Consider the following 23,236-nt stretch of genomic DNA (forward strand, 5'->3'; position numbering starts at 1 on the left):
TGTTACTTTGGGTTACTTGAATTACTTTTCTAAATTACTTTCAACCTCACACTTCTTTAATATATTATCCAACATTGACTTAGATTTCCTTGGACTACCTTAGATCACTTTAAGATTTGATTGGACTACACAAAAGTACATGTGGATTATCCCTTACTACTTGGGATTGCCAGAATGCCTAGGTGAGTTCAATGAACTCCTCAGACTAATATGGTGGGAAGCGAGCTTCCAGAAATTGGACTGATCTGGCCAGTAGCCGATAGGCTTCCCAGGGGGTGGGTGAGGAGGGATCCACCGGCTCACTGTCCCACCCCCTGCCCCCCCCACCCACCAAGACATGGTGGTACAACCTCAGAAGCCACATTGTGAACTGTGGCATGAAAGACGTTAAGTCACAGGAAGCCTTGCTAAGTCTTCCAGTCCAGGAACCAGAACAGCAAACATTATATTATGATATGATGTGGTATGTATATGGCACCTGTACACAAGTGTTTCTAGGCGTGAAAGAAGAGTGTAGTCCGTGAACATGGTGTCACAGAGGAAAAGTATCTGAGGCATGCTTGAGAAAGAGCATGTGAGGGATAGCTTGAATACTTCGCGATCTAGAACTCAAAGTATGACATGATCTCTGGCAGCGTGGAGGGAATGTGGAATGTAGTAGAGCTGCCCGTCATGCAGAGAAGAATGTCAAGAAGAAGCAGCACGATGCGGACACATTTCAAACCCTGGTGGTCTTCATTAGCAGTAATGAAGATGTCAGGTAATAACTCAATACGTAAACAGCATTAGATATCGAATAATGAGAGGAATTAGGGATTCCCCAGAGAATAACCCATCAGGAAAGAGATTTTAGAGATGGGGGAATAACATATCGGGGGAAAAACCTAAGAGGCTAATCGTCAGTCTAGGGACTATACAAATGACAGTGAAGATTCAAACAAGGAGAGAAGCCAAGAGGATTAACGAGGGTTTACTTGTGCTCCCTTGACACAAGCAGAGACTCCTGGCGCAAGGAATACCCAAAGAGCAGCTGCTTGGAGGAGAGCAGTGTTAACTTGGAAGAAGATCAATCAGATCTCTCGCTGAACTATTGTCTGAGTTGCTTCCTGATTAGATAGGGTCCCCTCTTTTGTTTTATATTGTCATCTTGTCCGCGCCCTAACGCCCTCCGGTCCATGGCTGCGCTATACAAATGACTTAAAGTAAAAGTAAAAAGTAAAAGAGAAGCCAGGCTGACAGCAGTACAGACATTGAGACACGTGAAGGAGTGATCAGGGTGATTTGTGAACACCTCTCTAACCTTGAGGAGTTGGAAAGCCAAAGCCTCAGGCGATCAACTGGCAACAATCGAAAGTGATAGAAACCTGACCCATGACAGGGGGACAGCTTCCTGGCAAGAACCCTAATGCTTGTGGAAGAAATACCCATTGCTGTGAAGAGTGAGAAACCAAAGAGTGAGAAACCAAAGGTCTGGATGGGACCTACTGGGAATAATGAGATACCCCAGGCCTGTGAGTGACCTTTTGAGAAAACTAAAAGAAAAAAGAAGGTATAGGCGACACCTACTGTGAGTGCTGAGAAACCCAAGGAATGGGAGAGAATTATTTTATTACGTATAGCGCAGACCTAGCTCAAGAGAAGCAAGTGGGTGCCAGTATTGGGATTGGCATTTTATAGATTAGTGCAATACTATTGGTGTATGAGAGAGCTTTATTTATCTAGCAGGTATTCTTGAGCAACAATAGTGTTTTAATGTTTTTAATGTTTTGTGGAACTGGAGGATGTTGGGAGCATTTGAGTCTGTGCTAGGATTGAGTTCCAGAAGGTCAGGGCATGGCAGGAGAAAGACTGTTTGCAAGTCTTCTGTTTCCAGACTACCTTAGACGCCTGCCTTTTTATAGTTTTGCTACATGAAGAGCATGGGTTTGGTCAAGTAGGATGGTGTTCTTTGAGTCTGCTTTGTAGGTGATACATGCAGTTTTGAATATAATCCCGGTGAGGAGAGGGGCCAGTGAAGCTCAATCAGTGGTGGAGAGATGCATTCAAATTTGCGGGCATCTATAATGAGGTGGACTGTGGTGTGGTGGACTGCTTTGAGGGGGGCCAGGTGTTTGGTGGGAAGCCCAGTGAGGAGGGTATTTCCCTGCCCATGTGTGAGATCACAAAGACATGGACCACTCTATGGGTGTCATGCAGTGGGATCAAGTGTTTATTTTGTTGAATATTGTAATCTGTAGTGATTTGCTTTGCACCTTTTTGGCTATGTGTTTTTGGAAGGAAAAGCTACTGTCAAATAAGAAGGGCAGGGATTTGACTGAGTTTTACAGCTGAGACGTTAATCTGTCCAATCACATGTCGTCTAGCCATTGTTACACAAGTTGTTGTTTGGTGGGGGACCGATGAGAATGAATTTGGTCTTAGTGGGGTTCAGTTTGAAGTAGGCATTTAATATCCATGTTTGGATAGTAGCAAGGTATCCCTGGAGGGGAGTGATACCCTGGGGGTAACTGACCTTAAGGTATAGCTTAGTGTCATCAGCGTACTGATGGATGGCTATGTTGGGGTCATTTAGGAGAGTTCCCAAGGGTTCCATAAAGATTGTATAGATTGTAGAGGATGGAACCTTGGGGGACCCCACATGTGACTGGCAGTTGGTTGGATCTGTATGGCCTGGTGTCTGCCGGATAGGTGGGATGCAAACCATTTTAGGTCAGTTCTAGAGAAGCTCATCCTGACAGCCAGGAGGGTGAGGCGTATTAGGTAGTTAATTGTGTCCAAGGCAGTCGAGAAGCCTAAGAGGAATAGGAGGCATGAGTCAGTGATTTGCATTGTATTGTCCATCAATTGGATGGTTGCATTTGCAGTGCTCCATTTAGGGTTGAAGCTGGACAGGTAATCTTGATGGAGGTCAAGCTGGTCAATTTTGGTAAGTCGTAGGCCGGCAACTACTTTCTCGTTAAGCTACCTAATGAATGGGAGGCCCATGATGGGTCTGTAGTTGATTAGGTCCTCTGGGTCCAGCAAGGGCTATTAGAGAAGGTGTCATATGAGAGCTGGCTTCAACGTGTGTGGCAATGCACCTTCTCTGTGGGAGGTGTTCATAAAACTGAGGAGTGCTTTAAGCACTGGGTCAGTGAGTTGTTTAATGATGAAGGCTGAGAGGAAATTGTCCATGTAAGCGGTAGGGTTAAGAGAAGTAAATGTGTCAGAGAGGTTCTTAGAAAAGAGGAGGATGATGTTGGTCTAGGAGTGCATTGGTTTTCCTGTAGCTCTCTCCTACCGTATGTTTGCCCCCTCTTAGCTCTGTGTTATCCTGTCTTTACTGCTATGTCTATCAATGAGTGCGCATATCCCTTTCCAATTCCATGGAAATGTTTTGTCTACCCTATGACCGCAGAGCTAATATGCACTTGATTGGTATGTTCTGGCTTCAAATCTTTCCCCTAAACTGGGTCTATTGCACACATTCTAGAACAATGCCAATGAGGGTGATCTTGTACCAGTGTGTTGTTTCTCGTGTGCTCCTTCCTAGTTTCTAGTGTTACACGATTGTGCAGATTGGGGCATTATCATCCCATGTTTGTTAATGTAGATGTCTCCTTTTCTACACATTGGTATAGCATAATTGTGCATGGTGTATGCTCCTTTATACTATGTTTATCAGTATGTAGATACTGTGATTATGCAATTGGGAGACTCCCCCGAGCATGCAATTTTGAGCGGGTAAGGAAAAGTCAATATTAGTAAATGGGTCCATTCTTCCTCATCAAGGGTGTATGAAGGCCCCACCTATCTCTGATGTGTTCCATAACACTTGTGACATGGGATCCACAATTAGGGTTATACACTGTTGTGCGTGCTTGTGAAAATGCATACATAGTGAACATTCTGTTAAATTGAAGGAAATTGCCACTGCCTGTGTCTTGTTAACAAATGTTTATGTTTGTTTATGTATTTATAACGCGCTTCAATGACCCGAGGGTTTACGAGCGCCAACAATAACAAACAGGTAACAGAAAAATAAAACTATCGCTGCCAGGATGGATGATATAAACATGAGTGCACTTTGAAGCTTGTCCAGAGAAACAGTTTAATAAAAAGGATGTTTTTTCAGTTTCTTTTTAAAGATTTCAACTGACTTTAGTTCCCTGAGATCTGCCGAAAACTCATCATGTTCCACTCTACCTTGATGCAAGCAGTCCAACGTTTTAGCAGGAGTGTTTGTGCGAGGAATGACATCTGTATTCCCCAAAAGAAAAAGAACTCAGGCAGTATTAGACGTCAATACACCCCCCATTGCATCAACGCCATTGGGGCGCATTATGAGTTGGGCGGTAATATGGCACTAATTCTGCCTCTGCAGAATTACTATTACTGCCTTGGTGTTGGGTGGAATTACTACCCTATTACAACTTGGCGGGAGTGCGCACTCACCATTGGCTGTAACAGGAATTCAGTCCACAATGATGATTCTGTTTGGCGGAATTACTGTTCTGCCGTACATTCGGTGCTGATTCTGCAGGTGGAATTACTGGTGGTGGAATTGCCAGCAGCAGAAAAAGAGTAAACTCCGGAACGTGAATCATGGCGGTGGCCATTTTGAAAAACGAAATCCTCTGTGATTTCACCACTTCCTGTAGCCATCCAGATCCACAGGAGAGGAAAACCATGTCACATGACACATCCAAAGGAAAGGCGCCTGACCTGAGGCTTAGGAAGCAAAGGTTTGGTGAGGCAGAGCTGCAGCACCTTGCTGATGAGGTGTGGACATGCTGATGAGCTGTATGGCTCCCGGCACAGGAAAGCATTGGTGCAATGCAAGGCAGCCATCTGGTCGGGCATCTGTGAGAGGGGCACAGCTGTGGGCACAGGAAGAGGTGGAATGACCTCCAGGCCAGGGTCTGCAGCCTCCTGTCCTGATACCAGCATGAGTCATTGGTCACAGGAGGTGGCACCAGTGACCCCTTTGTCCCGACCCCATGGGAGGAGAAGGACAGCTCCATCCTCCACATGGAGAGAGGGGTTAGAGGGAGTTGGGAGTGAGGAGGCTGGAGCCAGCAGCCAAGTCCAATCTGGTGAGTTTGAATGTACCCCACTGGCCTAATGACCATCACAAGCATGCGCCCCTCAGCATAAATGGGCCCAATGGACAGGGGAAGATGCCACCCCATGGCAAGGCACCCAAAGGAAATGCTACCCAGTGCATATACAAGCAGATCCAGGTTCAGTCATGGGCGATCCGGGCAGTAACCCGGGGTGCAAACAACAGCCCCCCTGACACGTCATGTTGGAGTGGTATTAGAAGGGCTCCCCTTGATGGCATGGTGAAGGCTTCCTACTGCAATGGAAAGCGCCTAGCTCCAGTGCTGCAGCGGGGAATAAATGATTTAAACTGAGCAACGTTGCCAATCAAGCAAGGCTACCGCATTCTGGTATAGCAGCGGTGCTCATTTGAAATCATTTACTCCCCGCTCCAGCATGGGAGCTGTGCGCTTTCCATTGCGATATGGCACCCAAGCTACACCAGCATGGGTCTGCAAAGCTGCCCCATATGTCGTGCCACAGCAACCACAAAGTTTGGGCCACACACCCCATGGCAGAGGGGTGCACAAAACATCTTTTAACCTCAGGCGCTGCCAGGGCTAAGGCTAGCACCGTACGCAGGGGTAGGTGGGCAACTGTGCATGTACCCATGCACAGCAGTATGAATGTGAAAGGGAGCACATGCACCCACGTGTGCTGAGAAAGGCCAAGTGTCAAAGTGGACCCCCAACACAACTGTATGTGTAGACCGTCTTGGCAGCACAAGAGGCAAAGAGCACATGCCGATGGGTTGGACACCCTCAGGACACACAATCCCCACCTTGCTGTGGCCATATGCATAGGCCGGCCTGCAATTGATCATACCCTTCAGACTACATTGGCACTCCACCATGTAGCATATGTGACTGTCAAGCCCAAGTACAAATATGCATAATGAGTAAAGCATGTCATTGTTCACCCAACAGGTACTGTGAAGGCATCATGCAGCAAAACACAGACAACAGATTCAATGTTCAAACCAAATACTTTTATTCACTTAAATGTCAGGATGGTATAAGGCCTAACATGTCCTATGCTATACTAAGGGGGGATTTCCCTACCTAAAGAAACTAAGGGTAGTCAGAGTCAGTACGTTCAACTTAAAAGTCTGTCTGTGTCCAAAACCTATAGATTTCTAAATATTAGGGCTCCTGGTGTGCACCATATTCTGCCCAGGAGGGCTACTAGAACATGCCCAATAGCCACGCTTTGAAAGTTGTATTTAGAAGTACTACCAATAGCATTCTGTGAAAGTTGATTATAGAAGTGTATCCAATAGACACTCTGGAAAGTTGCATTTAGAAGTTTGCCCAATAGCCTCTCTGGAAACTTGAATTTAGAAGTGTGCCCAGTAGATGCTCTGCGAAAATTGCATTTAGAAGTGTACCCAATAGCCTCTGTGAGAGTTACATTTGGAAGTGTGCCAAATAGCCTCTCTGATAAATTGAATTTGGAAGTGTACCCAATAGCCTCTGTGTGGAAAATTGTACTTAGAAGTTTCGCCCAGTAGCCTCTCTGGAAAGTTGCATTTAGAAGTTTGCACATTGAAAAAGCATATAACCCATCATATCACACCACCACGCTTACTCTCTCCTTTACATCACCACTCAACTAGAACACAGTGATACTATGACACCATTCGGTATAACTGTTCTCATACGAACATCCGCCGCTTACTCCACATCATTCTATGTAAACACTGCTGGTCGCACACCCCCAGCCAGGCGTTTTCATCAGGCCTAACGCAGCCACATCCGTTCCGGATAAATCCTGCCAGAACGAACACATTCTCCTGATCTCTCAACCACCACACCTACCGATAAGAAGCAGCTATTACACAAGTGCCGCACGAGCTGCACACATACCCGGTGCTCACACGCACCTTTTTGACTCTCCCTACTCTCTCTACTGATCTGAACTGCGGTTCCCAAGGGCGTTCAACCTACCAGCGCCTTCAGACCATACCAATGGTATATAAGGCGCTATATAAGTGCAAAATAACATAACATAACATAACATAACAGAGATACAATTGAATAGGTCGAATAGGTCGAAAGGAATTCCCTTTAGCACTACCTTTTTGCCCTGAGGTAATAAAACAAATATCCACAGTACTCAATTTGTGATACCCCGGAAGGGTAACTGCTTGTTTTTATAAATAATTGTACAAAATGCACTACTTAAACACATATCTTTCGTGATCATACAGGGTGAGAAAAACAACAGTACAGCATGAACAATGATTGATCCAATTGCACGTGTACTGAAACAAAAAATGAGTCCTTCACTGCCATAATCTGATAGACAGTGTTATACATAGAATTATTGAACATTTTACAAAGACAATGACAACAGATAACACAATGTTCGTTCAGAGAACAGTGACAATACACTGTGATTTTTCTCAAAAAGAGGGTTTGTCTACACCAGGTGTTTCAGCCATCTAAGTGGGCTAAATGAGCCTCGTATCTAACACGGCCTTCATCAGGATGGGGGGCTGTATGAAAAGTAGTTTGTGGAGTGCTGTGGGGTGATTAACCACAGGTACTGGTGTGGGAGGCCATCTTAAGTAAGGGTCCCAAAACAGTAAGCTCCTATTTATCTCAAAAATGGGTGCTGCAACGCTCCAGGATGTGCTTGCATCAGTAAAGTCCTCTTAGTGTTACGCTCGGGCGGCGTGTGTTAGCCGCGTCTGGCATGCAAGGTGCTGCAGAACTCTTGCAGAAAGCGCTGAGTCACTCGGGATCCAAGCAGCGTGTGTCAAAAACCTATACTTGACCTCACAACTAAAGCTAAACAATGTGTAGGGATGTCTGCACCCAAAGAAATAGTGTTCCAGTAGAAAGTTCTGAGCTTCTTCCAGCTCTTGGCTTGCTTTTCAGCCCCTTCCCCAAGTTCAACATAGTTTCAAAGAGTGTCGGGGTTCCCTTCCCCAAGTTCAACACAGTCAGTTCTTTTGAATTTCAATAAGTGGTTCAAACCAACTTTGCAACCTTTCAGGCTTTTCAATGGTTCACTTAGCTTGTTCTTTTCAATACTTGATAGGCACAACAGTTTCAATAACTTAACTTTCCTTGGTTCACTCCAAGTAGGGGTCACTCAGTCTAGGTGCAGTTGTCGGACCACACGGTTCACCCAACGCAACCAATAGCCCTTGGCACTTTGTTATATTCACTTGCTCTAATTGGAATTCCTTGTCAACACAGGATCCCTCTTTGAACTTGTGTCAGTTTTCCACTTGCAGTTTTTTTTTATCTTTGGCAGCTTCTTGCCTCTGCCACAACGTGACTTTAATACCATTCACTTTGTTGGGTGTTTTCCTTGTCACCACCTTGCTTCCACACCTCACAATAATGCCTACCATTTGCCTTTTCACCTGTTTCCTCAGCCCTTGTTACTGGCTTTCATTCAGTTCATACTTTCACATTGTCCATCAATGCCTTTTTACCTGCTTTCACTGTATTTGAAAATGCTCCTTACTTTCATTTCACTCGTGCATTGTTTCATGTATTTTGCATAACTTTTCCTTAGTTCGATATTGAATAATGCATACACTACTTTGCAGGTCGCTCGAGATCTACAAAACGTTCCTTTGGTCTCCCGACCCTCTTATCATGTGTTTTCATCTGCTCGGCATCTCAGTGCGCCCATGCCCAGCCCCTGGAGCACCCCGGCATGACTATTCCCCTTCTGTCGCTCACCGGTCTCCGGCAGCTTCTCTGCGTGCTTTTGGCTTTCTCCTCTGTGGTTTTTTTGCTCCCCGTTCCCTCGCCAGGAGCTCCAACGGGCAGCGCTCATCACTTCCGAACCTTCCTGCCGCTTTTGGTGGCTCCCAGGAGTCTTTAGTGTCACCCAGCTTCACCGGGGTACACACAGCACTGGATTCTGCAGGGCTTCTGAGTTTCTCACAGACCGCTTGGGCTGCAGCGTCCTTCTTGCTCCCTTGCAGCACTCAGCAACTTCTCCACCAGCGCCTCTCCAGCCTGCTCTGCCCCGGTTTGCTGCGTCCTTTTCCCCAGGGTCTCTTACCCCAGGCAACTCTCTCACCTGTAGGGGAGGCAGGGTATCACAAGTATGACACTGACACAATGGGTAGAATTTGTAAAACCTTTATTGAAGTTGTTGTGGCTGGAAAAACTCCTACTTTTCCCTATAACTAAGATGGGAATAGACTCAACCATCAAATGATAAACAAAACAGTCCTAGTAGAGTACGTCAAATCAAAATGGCCTATGCTAAGAAAACCGAATGCCTGCCCTATTTCTTGTACAAAAAGTGTATAAAGGAGAAATGTATGCAAAGGAAAAATCAGTGTTCAAAAGAATAAATGTGGTTGAACCAGCTTTCCTCCCCACGTTAGACCTTAAGGAGTAAGGCTGTCCCTGTAGGCAGGATGACATACTCTGGCTCGTCTTTCAACACATTAAACAGTTCCACAACGTGGGTCGAGGCCTGCCTGGCCTTCCACGTTAATCTCTTTTCCTGACTTCCAAATAATGTTGCAACAAAAAGTTCATGTATGTCTCCCTCTGTCGGGTTCGGACCACTTTCAGATGTGGAAGACTTTCAAATATGCATGGTGCTCTTTACAGACCACCGCAGGATCACTTCATTTCCAAGTTGACAATTTAACTTTCACTCTCCCCTTCTCTAGGAGTTAATCTTGCTTATTTCACTTTTGCTGTTCATTCGCTTTATCGCTTCAAACAATGTACCTTTCACAGAGACCTTCGAGTTGGCTACATCCCTTTGTCAGACCACTCTGTTACTTACTATCGCTGATTTCACAGCTGTCCTTACTTCAAAGCTCATTGTCATGTGCTCTCCCACCTGGCGTCGGGGATCGTTGGCGTGCTCGCCGCCATTGATTGTTCCCTCATGTTTTGACTCTGCACAGCTAACGCGGTCTAGTCTATTTCAAACATGGCCACCGTCGGGAGGTTCATATTCCCAGGCCTCCAAGCGGTTGGCGCGTTGCAAGCCGTGAGTTATCACTCTCTCCTTTTGGTTCATCGCTCTTGTTTCCTCTTCACCGCGTTCCCTAGCTTGCTCTCTCTCTCTCTTTCTCTCCGCGGCTCTCCTGGGTTTCTCGTTGTGCCCGGAATGGTTCGCACTCTCTCTCTTCTGCAAGGTTTCAACTCTTGTCCCTCTAAACCTCCCTCTCCTTCTCGCTACATCCTGACCTGGACTCACTCGCCTACTCGCTCTTGCAGACTTCTCCTTACCCGGCTTTTGTCTCCTGCCCCTCAACTCTTATTGTTCAGGCCTGCCGGCACCTCCCGCTATGAAAGCCAGAGCCTGTTCTCTTCAGGAAACCGGACTCATCCAACCATCTGGATCACCTGCTGGAGCCTCTCTGTTCTTTGTCGCAAGGAGGGATTCTACCGAACTCTGGCCTTGTATAGATTTTAGGGGGAATAGATATTAGGGGTCTTAACAAGGTCACCATTAGAGATCGATATCCTATGCTGTTGATCTCCGACATTCTGGAAGCTGTACAGGGGGCCACCATCTTTTCTAAATTGGATCTCAGAAGTGCCTACCACCTGCTCAGAGTTCGAGAAGGTGATGAGTGGAAAACAGCTTTCCAGACACCCTATGGGCATTTCGAATATAAGGTCATGCCCTTCGGTCTGGTCAATGCCCCTGCCATATTTCGGCGTTTTATGGACTGGATGTTTTCCGATCTTCTTTTTCATTCAGTCATTGTCTACTTAGATGACATCCTGGTATACTCACCCACTTTACAGAAACACTCTGAGCATCTCAGAACATTCCTACAATGCTTGCAGTCAAACCATCTCCTTGTCAAACCCAAAAAATTCCTGTTTCGGGTCTCTACGGTGCCCTACCTAGGCTTCATTCTGTCTAGTAGCGGAGTCATGATGGATCCCAACAAAGTCTCTGCCATTCTCAGTTGGCCTGCCCCGTCCTCTGTTAAAGATATCCAAAGGTTTCTTGGGTTTGCAAATTTTAACCGCGAATTCATCTCAAGTTTTTCCAACATAGTCCTACCCATAACTAGCTTGTTAAAAAAATCTACAAAGCCTTTTCAGTGGACGGATGAAGCCGAGACAGCACTACATAACCTCAAAGATTTGTTTTGCTCTGCCCCCATACTTCGCCAGCCTGACCAATCTAAAGCTTTCATCATAGAGGCTGACGCTTCTGCCAGTGCTGTAGGAGCGGTTCTACTCCAGGAACATGAAGGAGTGGAGCATCCAGTGGCCTATCTATCGAAGACTTTGACCCCCAGTCAAAGCAGCTATTCAGTAATCGAAAGGGAACTCCCGGCTATGAAAATAGCCTGTGAAGAATGGAGACATCTCCTCCAAGGCGGAACACATCCGTTTCGTCATCAGAACCGACCATAAAAATCTCAGAGTGCTTCAACGCATGGAATGCGTCAATTACCACCAGGCTCAAGGCACATTTCTTTGCCCAGTAGGACTTTGAGATCACGTACTTACTGGGAAGTCAGAACGTGGTAGCGGATGCCCTTTCCCGCTGGTGCTCCTCTGGTCATCCTTGCGAAGGTAAACCTGAGGCGTTCTTTCCCAGGAATAGTATTATTTTACAAGTCTCCACTTTCCTCCAGGAAGTCAGAGCAGCCACCATACGCTCTCAACCTAAGCTGCCTAACAAGGCCACCTTTCATGTGGAAGACAAGGAGAGACTCCTCTTTGTCAATCATAGACTGTTCATACCCCAGAAAGACCTTCGCCTGAAAGTATTAGCCTGGTGTCATGACCACAGCACCGCTGGACATCAGGACAGGAAAGGGACCAGTGATCTTATCACGTGCTCTTTCTATTGGCCTGGTTTGGCTTCAGACATAGAAGACTACACCAAAGCCTGCACTACATGTGTCAGAAGTAAACACCACACTTAAAGGCCCATCGGACTACTGGAACAAGCTCCCCTACCTACCATACCCTGGGGCCACTTGCCCACAGACTTTATCGTTGATCTTCCCCCCTCTCAGGGCAGCACTTGTGTCATGGTCACGGTGGATTCCTTTACTAAGCTGGCTCACTTCTCCCCTCTGTCTGGTCTCCCTTCGGCCTCTGTCATGGCCGACGTGTTCATCCGAGACATATTTCGCTTACACAGACTTCCAGAAAAGATTGTGTCAGACAGAGGTAGTCAGTAGACCTCCAGGTTTTGGAAGATACTATGTGCCAGGCTCGGCATAAAGGGACCTGTCATCGGGTTTTCATCCTCAGCCCAATGGCCAGGTCGAACGGTAGAACAGAACCTTGGAACAATATTTACGTTGATATGTCAATACTCATCAATACAACTGGGTTTCTTTACTCCCCAATGCAGAGTTTGCCTATAATAACTCTGTACCTGCAGGCTTCATCCCTGCAGAATCTTCCCAGTGTTCTTTCCACCCACTAACATTCCATCCATAGAATCCAGGTTGACGGAGATCGCAGAAGCTCACAAAACCGCCAAGAACTGTCTACTGGAATCTCAACAGACATATAAGACCCAAGACGATTGCAAACGCTCGATCGAACGCACTTTCAAAGTGGGTTCTAAGGTCTGGTTGTCCACCAAATACCTGCCATGCTGGGTTCGCCTTTCCAAATTGTCCCTTTGCTTCTTAGGGCCATGAGTTTTCACACTCTCCCTTTGGTTCATCGCTTTTGTTTTTTCCCTTGGCTCTGCTGAGCCCTGCCTCTTGTTTCCTCTTCACTGCGTGCCACGGCTTGCTCTCTCTCTCCCTTTCTCTCTGCGGCTCTCCTGGGTTTCTCGTTCCGCTCGGAACGGTTTGCACTCTCTCTCCGCTTCCAGGTTCCCACTCTTGTCCCTCTATGCCTCTCTCTCCTTCCCGCTGCCTCCTGACCTGGACTCCCTCGCCTACTCGCTCTTGCAGGCTTCTCCTTACCCGGCTTTCATATCCTGCCACCGGCTCTCAGTTCTTATTGTTCCGGCCTGTCGGCTCCTCGCTCTAACCGAGTCAGAGCCTGTTCTCTTCAGGAAACCATTTGCTGAGGACACTACTGCATAGCACTGATACCGCCGGAGTCCACACATTGGGAAAGATTCTGCATAACCCTTATCCATCCAGGGGTTTTTTGTGCCGCTTAAGGCTTTTTCCCCAAACTGGTTATCGCAGTAAACTGGGGTCACTGGTCCGCTTGTCATCCAAGCAACCATTGTGACGTCATCCCGCGGTAGACCATATCTACATAAAAAAAAGGCTACAGGGATCGGGGGAGAAAGAAGATGCTTGCGAACAACTCCAGCAGATCAGGTGAGGAGCGGGGGCTGACCTCAGAGATCGATAGCGAGTCTGATATTCATTCACAGGTGTGCCTTTCTTTGCATCTTATCCACACGTGTGTAGCCTTCGCGATATAATATTGCTAATTGAAACTTTAACAGACACTGGTCAACTCACCGGCTGTGTCTGTTTCTTTCTTGGTTTTACAATTTCCAATTCACGAGTCAAGGTTAGTACCACAGGCTTGACCTCACCTCCCCAACTCTGCTGTTCACCCGGGAGGGTCGCTGGCATCTTTGAAACACAATGCAGCCTTCTGATGTACGATCTGGCCTTCTCCACAAGTTTTTCGCAGCCTGTCAGAGGCAACAACCTCCAGTAGGGAACTCTTAGGGTTTTCGACACGCTGCTCTCGTCCCTTGGTCCATCGCTCTGCTCCAGTAGGTTTGCCTTTGCCCCGGAAGTTCTGCTCGTACTCGTGTTCCGCCTTGCTCAGTGTGTGTATCTAGATTGGAGTCAAGTGCCTGACCTGATTAGCAGGACATGTCCAGTACGATGTGTGAAAGTTAATATTGTTACTCTTAGTCACCCTCTTTCGCGGTCCAGTGCTTGTGTATAAAGGGGGGGAGGTGGGACCTCGGAGAATCCTAAAAAATAGGATTGGCCAGATAAGCAAAATAGGGGGAATAGCGCATCTCCCCATCGGCTGCCTCACCGCTACTCCCTGAAGACCCCTCACCCAGGTTATCCTCCCGCACTGGTCCACCCCCAGGTACTGGATCCAAAAGGGATGGCCATGCCCTGGCCACCTGAATGACAAGTCCCTGAGGACTAGCGGGTGAGACATCCTTTGGTTTCTCACACACCCCATGCAGCTCTCTCTCCCCAGGCAGATATCGCTTTGCCATTTGCTGGTTTCTCTTTATATACACATATAGCCTTTCAACTGGCTGCAGGTTTAAGTCTTTTGCCTGACCCCAATTAGTGGGACATGCCTTACCATGGTAGTAGTGTTTTACAGTCCTTCGTCTCAGTACCAGAGTGGTGCGCACCAATAGAAGTGTGCATTACTCCTAGTTGCCTCTTTTTCGTCCCAGTCCCAAAGGCATATGAAGCTGGGGGAGGGCAGGGTGCATTTTGATAAGGGAAAGGGGGATACCATGCCTTATCTAAAGACATCCTCTCGCCACTCCCCAAGGGCCCTCCACCGAGTTGATCCTCACTCGCATATCCACCCCCAGGGTCAGGATCCTGAAGCAATGGCCTTGCCACCTGAGAAGAGGATCCAAGGGGAGTAGATGGATGTCCTCAGGTTCCTCCCAGTACACATGCAATGCAAGAGGAGAAGGAGGAGGATGCAGGCGCATCGACATCCCATGTAGGCCACTTCCTGTGGTGTCTGTGGATCCTGCATGGGTACATTAGGCATGGTAGCTGGGGGTATCGAGAGTCACCTGCAAGGGCAAAGGTCATAGGTGACAGATACAGAGCATGTTGACAGACGTTCTGTGCGCAAATTCTACCATCACAGTACTTGCATGTGGAATCCTTCACTATTTGCATTGTTGTGTAATAACATGCACACAGCTCATTGCCAGCAGTTGTCGCTTACAGGGTCTGTTTTTCTCATGGCAAGATGCAATGGTGCATGTGTTGAGCCTGTGCATTGCTCTCATGAATGTGCCCTGATGGCTGGTTAGCTGTACCGCTGCAGGTTTGTGTTGTCTCTGTCTATTCCATGATGGCTTCATGTACCTGAGTAAATGGCATTACTACTGCCAGTGTTACATTCCTTTGGTGCAGTGTTGAACTTTGTCGTTTAATGAATAGGGATGTATAATGTTGCATTGTGGTACCTGTAGTCGTGTGTGTGTTGGGAGCCCGTTTGGGCAAAATGCATTGGTGGCTTCATATATCATTGTCCATCATGTACAGTGAGAGGGCAGGTCCTGCATGTACAGTGCTTTGTCAGGGCATGCATTGTTCAATTGTTACTATGCACCCCTCTGTCCCCCTTCACATAGCTTTTCAACAGGGCTGCGAGATATCTTCGTATGATGGCACTTGTACTCACCCAATATCCATGTCTGTTGCCCTCTGTGCCTCTCCATGTATCCAGGGAGTGTGCTGTTCCACGGGCCCATGGCAATGTGGGTGGAACCAGGGAAGCGGGCACAGCAGTGTGTGGTGAAGAGGTCAGGATCGCAGGAAACTTGGACATTGAGGAAGTCATGGTGCTTCCAGTTGCTGTATAGTCTTCAGATGTCTTGGGGGTTACCAATGCCACATGGGTGCAGTACAGGGAAGTAACGACATTGGACATGTGGGCTACTACATAATAACTTGCCTTCATGGCATGCTCCTGCACAAGCACATTGGAAAATGTGGGCTGGGACATGTCGTGCAGCATGACCAAAATGTACTGGAAGGTGCCTGTTGCCAGGAATTGCAGGACGGATACGAGCTTCAGCAGCAGGGATACAGCTGTTCTTATGTTGAGCCTGCTCTCTATGTCATCCTGGATTAGGGTGAGCAGCTCAGCTGTGGTCTCCCTGATTAGCCGGTTTTGGGTGATCAGCTGGTTGTTGGTGAAGGTCCAGGGTGAGGGCCTAACACAGGGTATGGGCTCTTGCCTTACATGGCGTCTCCTCCTCCTTCTCTCTGCACCCTGTGCTGTGATGAATGCTTGGATGTCATTCCTTCTCGCATAGTGGGAAGACCCTTCTCATGGGTCCGGGTGGTACGGCCACAGTCCACCCCCCTGGGGGCGGTGCACCATGGGAGGATCACATGGGGAGGTAAACCCCCTTAAGGGATGAGGGACAACACACTATGGAGAAGGCAGTATTTACCCACCCCTTCACAACCTCCTTCAACCTATTACCCTATAGAGGATCCAGTTACTCCCTACACAGCCATGTACCTGTGTAAGGTAGACACTTCCACCACCTTCACAAGTACTGGGACGAGGAAGAGTAGGGACTACCCGTGTGAATCATGTAGGAAAGCTGATATGAGGAAGAACAACAGTACCTCTGTGAATCACAGTGGTGAAGATACTGCGATGAAGCAGATGCACAGAGTAATAAAGAATACTCCAAAGAATCAACAAACGCAGTCTGGTCAATGTGGACAGTTAATTGTAATGGTTTTAAAAAAAAGGAAAGGACGGACTATCTTTTTCGAACCACTCTACCTGGACGAACTACGAAGTTCAAGGAAGCTTGAGAAGGTGAACGGACTGGGAAGGTGAGTCCAGATGCAGGTCGTTGGCAAAGAGATATGAAGGAGAAGCCGAGGAGCAAAGTCCCAGTGAACTGGGAGATCATAGAGCATGGGAAGCAGAGGTCCAGCTGCCATGAGAAACGCTGCTTCTGCTTAGCCGCCACAGACTGAAGGTAGGTGAACAATAGCGAGGAAACCACACGGCTAAAGCCGGCATCTGAAGACCCCTGACATCGCCGCAGACCAGAGAAAGTGGGCGGCAGTGGAGATGCAAAGGGCCAAAGCCAGTGGAATAAAAGTGGGCAAACACAGAAAGGATCCACATACAGGGTCTGGGACCCCAGGGCAAGAACAATATTGGACTGCACAGGCATCAAGAGTGCTCATCATAGTCACAGCACTTGGCAGAAGAGCACACCATGCAGACCACCCGAAGGAGCAGGATATGCTATTCTGGTTTTTGCACCAATAAAACAATACAGAGGCATCAAGGGTGCTCATCGTAATTATAGTACCTGTCAGGAGAGTATACCATGCAGACCACCCGAAGCAGCAGAACATGCAAGTCTGGGAGCCACTCCCATAAAAATGTACCAACTCATACAGAATGCGCATCATAGTCACAGTACCTGGCAGGGGAGTATACCAGGTGAAACAAGCAGAGAAATAGTTGTTCATTATTGTAGTACCCGGTAGTGAGGCCACCCAGGTAATCAATCAAAGAAAGGAAAGAAGTAAGGGAAGACAAATACCTCTTCTTTGGCGTGGTTGTCAAAGAGAAGAAGAAACCAAGGGGAAGGGAGGCATTCCCTCTGGTATTTCTGTACAGTTAGAAGAAGAAGAAACTTGGGGGAGGGCACCATCCCCTCTGGTAATTGCAATCACTGAAAGACTTGTATACAGGGGGAAGAAGAAGAAACCAAGGTGAGGGGGTTATCCCCTTGGCTTGTTATGAACTGTGAAAGAAAGCTAGGAAAGAGGAGCCCCTTTTCTCTGGCCAAACATATGATGAATTGGCAAGATCCTCTGTCTGGCAAGATCCTCTGTCCAGAAGGAGGAAGACATCCTTCTGGATCTCCTAGAGACATTATCCTTAGTTGAATATAGGTGTTAGGGACAGAAATAGATTTGACACGACAGTGGACTTTTATGATTTGTTGGACATTCTGACACCCCCTTACTTTATTGGTTGAGGCAGGGAAACCCCTCTTAGCAATAGGGATAGCTAGGTTTTCCCTTTTCTTCTCATGATAATACATTTCTGTTGCCAAAAGCATACCACCTTTGCGTCACTCCATTACTGCTGAACCCTTATAGTGCCCAGTGCTGATTTCCTAGCCTCTGCAGCTCAATGTGAAGCAGGAGCAGCTGCATGTGCCAGTTTACAACTGCTAGTGGCAGCATGGTGTTGTAAAGTGGGTTTGGGGAAGGTGTGTTCCTTATGTACCCTTCTTTTTAGGTGGAGGTAACTGCTCTGTGTTTTTGGTGGAATTACCGCCTATTTTCAGTGGTATTCTACGGCAGAAATACCGTTTCGGATTTGGGTAGCAGTGGGGTTGATTCAGCTCCTTGTTGGTGGTAATTCCACCAGTGCAAATTCCATCTGGGCTAATTCTGCCAGCAGACTTACTTACCACCGACTCATAATTCAGCAGTACGATACACATGGCAGTAATTCTGTTACCACCACTTTTACCGTACACCGGCCAACTCATAATGGGCCCCACTGTCTTTTATGCAGGGAGGGGTCACATGCTGCATATCCTTCCCTTTTTTATTCTCTTCAACTGATATATGTGTTTAAATGTAAGTCCTGGGCCATCCGATTTATCAAGTGTGCATATAAAATCCCCAGTTCCGTCTGTGATGGTGAAAGAGCCCTGCCACTTAGGCTCTGTTTTCTTTCTGCAAACCTCATTATGTGTCATTACTGTATTATATATAGAGAAGGTCAGAGATCGTGCTTTCCTGTCTTATTGTGCCTGTTTTACTGTATCGATCACTTCTTGATTGCACTGGGTAATCTCCCGTATTTTTTGTAGTCCTTTTACTAGATCTATCAAGTGAGACATGTGGTGTATTTCATAATCTTTACTGTGGCCTGGGGGTTAGCAGTAAGAGAGTGTTCTCTGTGATGTGCATGGTGTTACTGAGCAGTATCACATAAGGGTAATAGCCGGTTGCATAATGCTTCATGGAACGTAAGGAATGCAGTATGAACAGGTGGTGAGTGACTCATTTATGCCCCTCCTCTGCAATCCTTTTAATCAGTTCCTTATTTATCTCTTGGTTGAGGTGTTCCATCATGCCGGCTGACTGTGGGAGGTAAGGAATGTAAAAAATGTGGTCGATTCACATATTTTGGAGGTGGTTTCTAAGCTGGAGTGTGATGCATTGTCTGTAGTCATCTTCAATGATATCCCAAAGATTGCCACAATATCCTGTACCAATATTTCACTACTGCGTTCGCCCCACAATTTCGCATAGGGAATGCCTCCAGTCACCTGCTGAATGCATCTATTTTCACCAGCATGTACTTGAACCCTCATGGGATTGTTGGTAATGGTCTGATAAAATCTCTTCTCTCGACACCACGGCACCCAGTAACTACAGGTCTATCACAACTGTCCCCTTCTTATTAAAAATTCTAGATAAGGCAGCTTAGCTACAGGTCCAACACTTCCACGAAACTAATCAGATTCTAGGACTACGCCAATCTGGCTTTGGACCGGCCATGGCACGGACTCAGCACTACGTTATATAAAAAACCAGTTGGACGAGATCAGGGACTTAGGCAAGCAAGCCTTACTCCTCCGCCTAGACTTGTCAGCTGCCTTCGACTTAATGCACCACAGCACTCTCTGTCACCACTTCACTACCTCAGCCCATTTCTCACCGAAAGCCACAGCCTGGATCGCCTAATTCCTAGAAGGAAGAGCAATGAGCGTTTTTCAGAACAGGCCTGCGCCAGCCCTGGCAACATCCACTGCGTAGTCCCACAGGGCTTGTGCATTTTGCCCACACTTTACAATATCTTCACGAAACCTCTGTTCAACATCCTTGACTCCATCGGCATAGCCTACACCAACTATGCCGATGACACACAAGTCCTACCCCCCCTCACCGGTAACTACAACTCTGACACCAATACCCTCAATACAGCCTACTCCACCATCCAGTCCTGGATGGCTAACAACTGGCTGTGCCTCAATGGCGACAACATGGAACTCCTTCTGGTTGGGCCACAAGAAACCCTTAAAAAACTCAACAGCTAATACACTGCATTCACCATAGACATCATACACATTCCTGTATCCTCATCAGTCAAAACGTTAGGAGTCCACCTAGACACCACCATCTCGATGTCCCGACAGGTTAGCGCCATCGCATCCTCTGCTGCCTACGCAACCAATCTCAATGCAGCACAACCCTACCTGTCCACTGAGAACTCCCTCACTATTGCCAGAGCCATCATTGGGTCAAAACTGGACTACTGTAATGTCCTCTTCGCTGGCACCTCCTAAAAAAACCTAACTAACCTACAAATCATCCAGAATAATGCTCTCAGAGCTGCCCTTAGCAATCCCGAAAAGGGACCATATAAGCGCAGCAAAGCATAAAGCCCACTGGCTCCCCATCAGAGAACGCATTCTTTTCAAAACGCTAGCCATCACTCACAAGTGCATTGCCGTTACAGCCCCCCTTACTTCTCCAACAAGGTAACTATGGCAAGCTCATCCAGACCCACCACAACTCCCTACTCCCATCGCCTCGTGCTGCCCAAAGTCAAACATGCCAAAGCAGGTGGGGCCAGCCTCCCTTTTATTGTAGCCAGACTTTGGAACTCCATGCCAACCTCTCTCAGAGCAGAGCCCTCTCACTATACATTCCGGAACTCTCTCAAAACCTGGTTGTTCACCTAAAACCATGTATATGCCTTCCCCTATCCCACCACTCTCCCCTTCCCTGTTCCCATGTAACTAAGCATAACCCGTACCCGAAATACATTTTGCTTGCATTCTACTGTACTCTGTAACAGCGCTTCAATGCCCACGGTCTGCAGTACACTTTATAAATTAATAAAATAAATATTGATTCGCATCATAGGTAATTTTGCGATCAGGCGTTGCATGTTTCTGCTCCCCTACACCCATATTTTCCTACACTCTCTTACTGGTAACACCTTCCTAGTGTTATTCTGCATTTCATCACCTTAAAACAGCAGTTGTTTCCACACCTGACGGCTGGCTAATTTCTCTTCTATATTGATGAATAGTTTGGCATGATTTGTTATTTTGGATGGCTGTACCAACCATATTGAATCTGACATCATCCTCATTGCCTAGGCCTAGGCATGTGTCCATCATTGTGGTGGATTCCGAAGGACATTTTTCAGGCTCCTGTGGTATTTTAGAGAACAAAGTTAGGACCAAATAGTCTTTTTTCAGAATGGCCGTAATGGCTTTTGATGTCAGCTGCCACGTTGTCCCTATGCTGGACCCGTCTGTAATTAAATCATCCAATTCTTCCAGACAACCTACTATCACTCTTTGTTTGGGATTGCATACATCTTTTAGGAGGGTAGCCACTGAGCCTTCTCCCATTCTATGTCCATCCAGAATTTTGTAGGCATTGTGTCAGGATCTTAGTAAGTGACCAATTGACTCCCCCAAATACCGGGGTATTTCTAACTGGAATTGTGTAAACCGTAATATATCCTAGTTATCCGTCTTGGGAAATAATATCTTGGGCCTGCTGACATTAGCTCCAGAGACATCACCTGTCAAATCCCCCTTTCTTTGCAGTCCATCCACAAAGGTATTCCCACACTCTCTTATTTCTTTGAGTTCATCTAATAATATATTGTAACTATCTGTCAATTTCTTTAGTTAATGTGGATTCTTAAGGTCTGTGCTGGAGACCATTTCCTAAAGAGTAGGGAATGTGTAGGTATTGAAGTTATCAGAACCCTTAAATGTGAGTAGAGCCATGTTGTGTGTGTTGGCGCAGAGCGGGTCTTTTTTTTAACATAATCTTTCAGCAAAACTTACCACATTAGTTCTGTTCCCTCCTTTCTAAATTGATGTACTACTCCCTGTAGCATACGCTTTTCTTCCTGTAAGCCCCTCTGCCTTGTCTCTGCAATTCCTACACTCTTCTGCTTTTTCTAGTACTGTGCCTGACATCTGCATGCAGGTAACATGGACAGTCACACTCTGTCTATCTGCTTCCTCCTTACAATCTGTAAAGAATGTATTATCCTTCTGCCGTATTTCACTCTGAGCTTTTGCCCATTTGTACACTTTCCAGAGTGCTGTTAGTACTAGCAGAACTCTCTCCTCCTTGGGTACTTGAGAGTGGCAGTAAACATTATTTCATCTAGTACATTTTCCACTCTTAGGGGCACTTGGTCCATATCTTTCCATCTACTACTTCCTCCCTTTTCATTTATCAAACCTTGAATTACTGTCAAAGCAACTTCCTCCTGTCATGTCGGTGGTCTGTTGGCCATCATGATCTATCCCTTTTTCTGGACCCAACTTACCCTCTGTGATGGACCCTATGATAAAGCTACTCTGTTCACCAAGAAGGAACTCTGATTTTTGGTCTTGGACCCTATACTCCTTTTTCTGCGTTCTCTAGGCCAACTATCCCTATTCAGTGGTACCCCTCATTAAGGCTCGTCCTGAGCCGGCCGTGTCCGGCACAAGAAAGTAAGTAGTCTTGCAGTCGCTTACCTGGCGTTCAAGGAGCAGATCCTTCTTTGGGTGTTCCCGGGTTCAGAACCAACATTTCAGGGCTCCAAAAATCCCCTTCCTCAGGTCAGTTACCCAGTCCAGAGAACCGGACCTCTCAACCTGTAACCGTCAATCTTCCAAATAAGACCAGGACACAGGGTAAGGGTTAGCAAGCCTTTAGTAAGAGCATGCAATGCAAAAAGGCCTACAGAGCCTTCTGGCCTCCTGGCTCAGCAGTGCTCATACCATACTGTTGGAGGTGTCTTACCAAATATCTAACATACAAAGGCATATGCACATTTGGAGAACCACAAGGAATGACTCATGGTGTTCTGTTTGGTATCTGGATGCGCCCGCCTAAGGCAGCTGTTTCATATCTCGAGTGTGGGAGTATATCTCGAGGGTGGGAGCATGTATGGGGATGTCTTCTTACTAAGAGCTGACCTGCTGTTTTCGCTCTTGCGTACTTCTCGTAAGGCACCAGCTCAGCTCCTGTGCTCCGATGTGGGGGCTGCATGACCTTTTGGGCTACATTGACTCCTCAGCACATATACACATTTTCTGTAGTGTAATAGAAAATGTGACACCACTGTTTATGAACACCTCACCTCCAGTTTGTCCCTGGTGGTCATAATGTTGGATACTGTAGCTGTAGGGTAGGAGGACAACAACGATGTAGGTGGGTGTAAACTACATTTCGGTAATTTAAAAGGGCACGGACATCATTGTTGGTTATGAGGTCGGGGATGTTGGTTGTGTATGTGACCTCTGAGCGGGTGTTAACCATCATAAAAGATGGATTTGAAAAGTAGGCACATATTGCAGGGATAGTTGAGGGATATTGAAGAGTTTTCCATGGTAGATGTCTGGGGCCACTTTCAGTGTTTGGCTGTGCGATTCCTGGAGAGGACGGGAATGGGTTGTGTGAAGAGGAAACACATGGTGATGCCTACCT

The sequence above is a fragment of the Ambystoma mexicanum genome, chromosome 5q, assembly GCF_040938575.1.
Source record: "Ambystoma mexicanum isolate Mex_15411 chromosome 5q, UKY_AmexF1_1, whole genome shotgun sequence".
Classification (NCBI taxonomy): Eukaryota; Metazoa; Chordata; class Amphibia; order Caudata; family Ambystomatidae; genus Ambystoma; species Ambystoma mexicanum.